Source organism: Vicia villosa, unplaced genomic scaffold (genome assembly GCF_029867415.1).
Source record: "Vicia villosa cultivar HV-30 ecotype Madison, WI unplaced genomic scaffold, Vvil1.0 ctg.002857F_1_1, whole genome shotgun sequence".
In the NCBI taxonomy this organism is placed as follows: Eukaryota; Viridiplantae; Streptophyta; class Magnoliopsida; order Fabales; family Fabaceae; genus Vicia; species Vicia villosa.
In genome coordinates, this window is record NW_026706048.1 from 168,422 (window position 1) to 174,984 (window position 6,563).

Genomic DNA, 6,563 nt, shown 5'->3' on the forward strand with positions numbered 1-6,563 from the left:
AAAACTAAGAATATTGATCAGAACAAATCTTGTTCTAACAATCTCCCCCTTTTTGATGATGACAAAAACATATATAAATGATATGAATTTACGATCAGAAAGAGCAGACGGCTAAAGACAAATTACACAGCTATAGCATAAGCATGTGAATATGTCTCCCCCTGAGATTAACAATCTCCCCCTCAGATGAATAATCTCCCCCTGAAATAAATACTTGAAGAACTTTAATAATAAAAGACTTCCTTGATTATTTCGGTAGAGACGATCACATAAGCTTCTGTCTTCTGATAATTCATAGCTTCTGACTTCTGCTTCCATTGGACAGCTTCAGAACTTGAATTTCTTTAGATCCCTAGAACACTCACAGCTTCTGATTCCTGCTTCCATTTAGGACAGCTTCAGAACTTGAATTTCTTTGATCTTCAGAACATTCACAGCTTCTGATTCCTGCTTCCATTTAGGACAGCTTCAGAACTTAAATTTCTTTGATCTTCAGAACATTCACAGCTTCTGATTCATGCTTCCATTTAGGACAGCTTCAGAACTTGAGTTTTCTGGATCTTTTAGAACATTCACAGCTTCTGATTTCTGCTTCCCTCGGATAGCTTCAGAGCTTTGAATTTCTTCTTACATCACTTCATGCTAGATTGTATCAGAACATTGTTGAATGTACCAGAGCATCATCAGAGCATCTCTACATCCTGAAATGTTACAGAACAAAACTAAACAACAAAAGTCAGCATGAATGAGTTAGAACATAAAATGTGTATCAGAACACAAAATATGTATCAGAGCCATATAAGCCATATAGAATATATCAGATCCAATAGACAATGTATCAGAGCAAATAGACAATGATTTGGATCATATTCTATTATCAGAATTTCTGATCATTCTTCCTTCTTGCTTCTGATTTTGAAGCTTCCTAGCACTCAGCTTGCTTCAAGAATCCAAGAGCTATTTCTGATCATTCTTCCTTCTTACTTCTGATTCTGAAGCTTCCTCGCACTCAGCTTGCTTCAAGAATCCAAGAGCTTGATTCATTTTGTTGCTTCTTATGTTGATCTTGAATCTTTGATTCCTGCAACAACACAACTTAAAAAACATAGAACTTTGCAAGTTCTGTTAGTAAATGTGGAGCCTTTTTACTCGGTAACTGATAATATTAATCAGATCATTTATCATATATTTTCTCCCCCTTTTTGTCATAACATCAAAAAAACATAAAAGATTCAGATGTAAAGCAAGAGACAAAAGGAAAGAAACATAAATAACTTTTCATTGATTTCAACAAGAAGGATTACAAAAGGTGTATGCAGAAAACAGATGCAACAAGGAAAGAAAACTACAAAGACTTAAAGCCTAAGACTCTATCCTACGCAAAGACTGCGCAAACAACTCAAGAACCCTCTGGTCTTCAGTTTGTTCAGCCATGAAAGCTTGAAAACTCTTCATGCCTGTCCAGACTAGAACCTCCACTGTAGGAGAGATCCAAGATACCAAAGAGGAAGTGAGGGACAGTTCATAGACAGGGAGCTAATGTTGCAAACGGGCTCCAGTGACTCAAGAAGGTCTTCTTCCTTTGGATAAATGTTGATAACAGCATTGAAGAAGAGATCTGTCTTGAAAGAGACTTGGAGAGCCATCCCAAGATATGCTTCACATCCTGTAACTGATTAACCCTTCCATCCGTTCTCATTGAGTTGAAAGGATTCATGATGAACGCTAGGTTGAAGATGAATGAACTAGGGTTTATGCCAAAGAAAAATTTTGTTGGACAAGAGAGAAAAAGAAAGAGAAAGAGAGCCAAGACTTATTAAAAAAAATGCAACGAAATGAAGGAATAAATAGAGGGAAAAAGAAGAGGGAAACGTTCGAGGAATATAAAAAAGAAAAGAAGAACAATAAAAGAAATGATGAATGGCATTTAATGTAACATGACATGAGGAGAGATAATAATGACAAAAGACGAGATTTGCACAGTTACCTAAGTAGACGTCCCCTCAACTGCACGCACGCTTGTCCAGAAATAGTGAACACGTGTTTACCATCTGGATAGCCATTTACAGCTGTTTTGCTTTTAAAGAGATTCTGAATCAACTTAGACAATGAAACGTTAGTAATAACTGAATCACAATTTCTAATTGATTTCAATCAGAACTTCTTATAAAAAAAATCCAATTTCATTTCAGAAGATACTCATACATAAGATCTTCTCATCTTCTCATTCTGGGCATAAATACATACTGATATTCTTCAGAATGAACTTAAACCTATCTTCAGCAAGGGGTTTTGTAAAGATATCAGCCCATTGATGGTCTGTATCCACAAAGTTTAAAGATATAACACCCTTCTGAACATAGTCCCTTATGAAATGATGTTTAATCTCAATATGTTTAGCTTTTGAATGTAAAATAGGATTCTTAGATAAACATATAGCAGAAGTATTATCACAGAAAATAGGAATGTTACTCTCATATATCTGATAATCTTCCAGCTGACTTCTCATCCAGAGCATTTGTGTGCTACAACCAGCAGCAGCAACATATTCTGCTTCTGTTGTTGAGAGGGCAATAGTAGCTTGCTTCTTGCTGTACCATGAGATCAGATGACTTCCAAGAAATTGACAACTTCCAGAAGTGCTCTTTCTTTCTATTCTATCTCCAGCATAGTCAGCATCACAGAATCCTACTAAGTTGTAATCTTTAGATCTTCTGTAAACTAAACCAACATTAGTAGTACCTTTCAGATACCTTAGAATTCTCTTAACCGCTGTTAAATGAGATTCTCTTGGATCTGATTGGAATCGAGCACACAAACAAACACTAAAGAGAATGTCAGGTCTAGAAGCAGTTAGATATAGAAGAGATCCAATCATACCTCTGTACAACTTCTGATCTACCTTCTTACTTACCTCATCCTTACCCAGTACACATGTTGGATGCATAGGAGTTTTGGCTTCTTTGCTTTCAGAAAGATTAAACTTCTTCAGAAGTTCTTTCACATACTTCGTTTGATGAATATAGGTTCCATTGGAAGTTTGGTTGATTTGAATCCCAAGGAAATACTTGAGTTCTCCCATCATGCTCATTTCAAATTCAGCCTGCATAGACTCAGCAAACTCCTTTCCAAGTGTAGCATTAGATGTTCCAAAGATAATATCATCAACATATATTTGACAAATTAAAATATCCTTTTTAAATGTTTTACAAAAGAGAGTAGTGTCCACTTTTCCTCTAGTGAAACCATTTTCCAGAAGGAAAGAACTCAAACGTTCATACCAAGCTCTAGGAGCTTGTTTCAATCCGTATAATGATTTCTTTAATTTAAAAACATGATTTGGAGACATGGAGTCTTCAAAACCAGGAGGTTGGTGAACATAAACTTCTTCATCTATATAACCATTTAAGAAGGCACTCTTGACATCCATCTGATAAAGAGTGATGTTGTGTTGAGTGGCAAAAGAAATTAATAGACGAATAAATTCTAACCTGGCCACTGGTGCAAAGGTTTCTGTATAATCAATCCCTTCTTGCTGACTATAACCCTGAGCAACCAGTCTGGCTTTGTTTCTTACCACTTCACCTTTCTCACTTAGCTTGTTTCTGAAAACCCACTTAGTACCGATGATGTTAAATCCTTTTGGTCTAGGAACCAAGTCCCATACATCATTCCTTGTAAACTGATTTAGTTCTTCTTGCATGGCAATTATCTAGTCTGGATCTTCTAGAGCTTGATCAACAGAAGTTGGCTCGATCAAAGAAACAAGACCTAATTGACATTCTGCATTGTTCTTAAGGAATGCCCTTGTTCTGATGGGATCATCTTTCTTTCCAAGGATCACATCTTCTGAATGAGCTGAGGCAAGTCTAGGTGATCTTCTGATAGTTGGTTCTTCAGAAATCCTAAGATTCTCTAAAGATGCAGCAACTTGATCTTCTGATCCATTTCTTCTGAGACTGCCAGCTTCTGCAGCTTTGCTTCTTGATTCTTCAACTTCTGATATATCAATATCAAAATCTGCAAAATTCTCAAACTGCTTTGGTTTTTCAAGACCAAGCTTATCATCAAACCTGATATTGATTGATTCTTCTACAATCAATGTTTCAGTATTGTATACTCTGTAGCCTTTAGAGCGTTCAGAATATCCAAGAAGGAAACATTTTTGTGCTTTGGAATCAAACTTACCAAGATGATCTTTAGTATTCAGAATAAAACATACACATCCAAAAGGATGGAAATAAGAAATGTTGGGCTTTCTGTTCTTCCACAATTCATAAGGAGTCTTATTTAGAATAGGTCTTATAGAGATTCTATTCTGAATATAACACGCAGTGTTTATTGCTTCTGCCCAGAAATGCTTAGCCATATTGGTTTCATTTATCATGGTTCTGGCCATTTCTTGTAGAGTCCTATTCTTTCGCTCTACAACTCCATTTTGCTGTGGAGTTCTAGGACAAGAGAAATCATGGGCAATACCATTTTCTTTGAAGAACTCCTCAAAGAATCTGTTCTCAAATTCGCCACCATGATCACTTCTGACCTTTATGATTTTACACTCTTTCTCAGATTGAATCTGAGTGCAGAATTCAAAGAACACTGAATGAGACTCATCCTTGTGTTTCAAGAACTTTACCCACGTCCAGCGGCTATAATCATCAACGATGACTAATCCATATTTCTTCCCTCTGACAGATGCTGTTTTGACTGGGCCAAACAGATCAATGTGCAAGAGTTCTAACGGCCTTGAGGTAGAAACAACATTCTTAGACTTGAATGCAGGTTTGGACAACTTGCCCTTCTGACATGCTTCACAAAGAGCATCTGATTTGTATTTCAGATTTGGGAGTCCTCTGACCAGATTTAGTTTGTTAATCTGAGAAATCTTTCTCAAACTAGCATGTCCTAATCTTCTGTGCCAGACCCATTGCTCCTCAGAAACAGACATAAGACAAGTTACCTTCTGCTTCTCAAGATCAGAAAGATCAATCTTATAAATGTTGTTCTTCCTCTTGCCTGTAAATAGGATTGAGCCATCCTTCTGACTTACAGCCTTGCAAGACTTTTGATTGAAGATTATATCATAACCATTGTCACTTAATTGACTTATGGACAATAAGTTATGCGTTAATCCTTCAACAAGAAGTACATTAGTTATGGAAGGAGAGTTACCAAGACTTATGGTTCCAGAGCCAATGATTTTGCCCTTCTGATCTCTTCCAAACTTGACTTCTCCACCTGGTTTAAGCACCAGGTCTTGGAATGTAGACCTTCTTCCCGTCATGTGTCGCGAGCACCCAGAGTCCAGGTACCATGACATTTTGCTTTCTGTCCTCTTTGCCGCCAAGGATATCTGCAGCAGAAATTATCTTCTCCTTAGGTACCCACAATTTCTTGGGTCCTTTCTTGTTAGTTCTCCTCAAGTTCTGATTGAACTTGGGTTTAGCAAAATATTTAACAGGAGGAACAACATGATATTCTTTAGGTTTGTCAGCATGATATTTCTTAGGATGTGTCACAGGCTTCTTGGTGTGAACAGTGTTAAACTTCTGTGCATGTGAAGTGAGCATAATATCATGTGCATGGCCATATTTGAACTGATCATACAATGGCTTGTATGTGATCTTCATATCATCAATAGGTTCAAATTTATGTGAGGTATCACCCTCATAGCCAAAACCAAACCTTTTGTTTCCAGAAACACCATATATCATAGAAGCAAGATGACTTCTGCCAATACTTCTAGATAAGAACTTTCTGAAGCTCGAGTCATATTCTTTCAGAATATGATTTATGCTAGGAATGGATTTTTCTGTTTCAGAAGGAGATCCACTATCTTTGGATAGATTTAAAACTTTTTCCTTCAGTTCAGAATTTTCCAGTTCCAGCTTCTTAGTTTCAAATTCAAACTGCTTTTTCAGCTTTTTGTATTTGATACTGAGATGAGCCTTGAGTTCCAGAAGTTCTGTTAAACTGGAAACTAACTCTTCTCTAGATAGTTCAGAAAATACCTCTTCAGAATCTGATTCTGATGTAGATTCTGATCCATCATCTTCTGTCGCCATCAGCGCAAAGTTTGCCTGCTCTCCTTCAGAGTCTGATCCTGATTCTGATTCAGAATCATCCCATATTGCCATAAGACCTTTCTTCTTATGAAACTTCTTCTTGGGATTCTCCTTCTGAAGTTTCGGACACTCATTCTTGTAATGTCCAGGCTCATTGCACTCATAGCAGACAGCCTTCTTCTTGTAAGATCTTCTGTCACCAGAAGATTCTCCTCGTTCAAATTTCTTTGAACTTCTGAAGCCTCTGAACTTCCTTTGCTTGCTCTTCCAGAGTTGGTTTACCCTTCTGGAGATCATGGACAGTTCATCTTCTTCTTCAGATTCTGATTCTTCAGGATCTTCTTCTCTAGCCTGAAAAGCGTTAGTGCATTTTTTAACATTAGATTTTAAAGCAATAGACTTACCTTTCTTCTGAGGTTCATTAGCGTCAAGTTCAGTCTCATGACTCCTCAGGGCACTGATCAGCTCTTCCAAAGAAACTTCATTCAGATTCTTCGC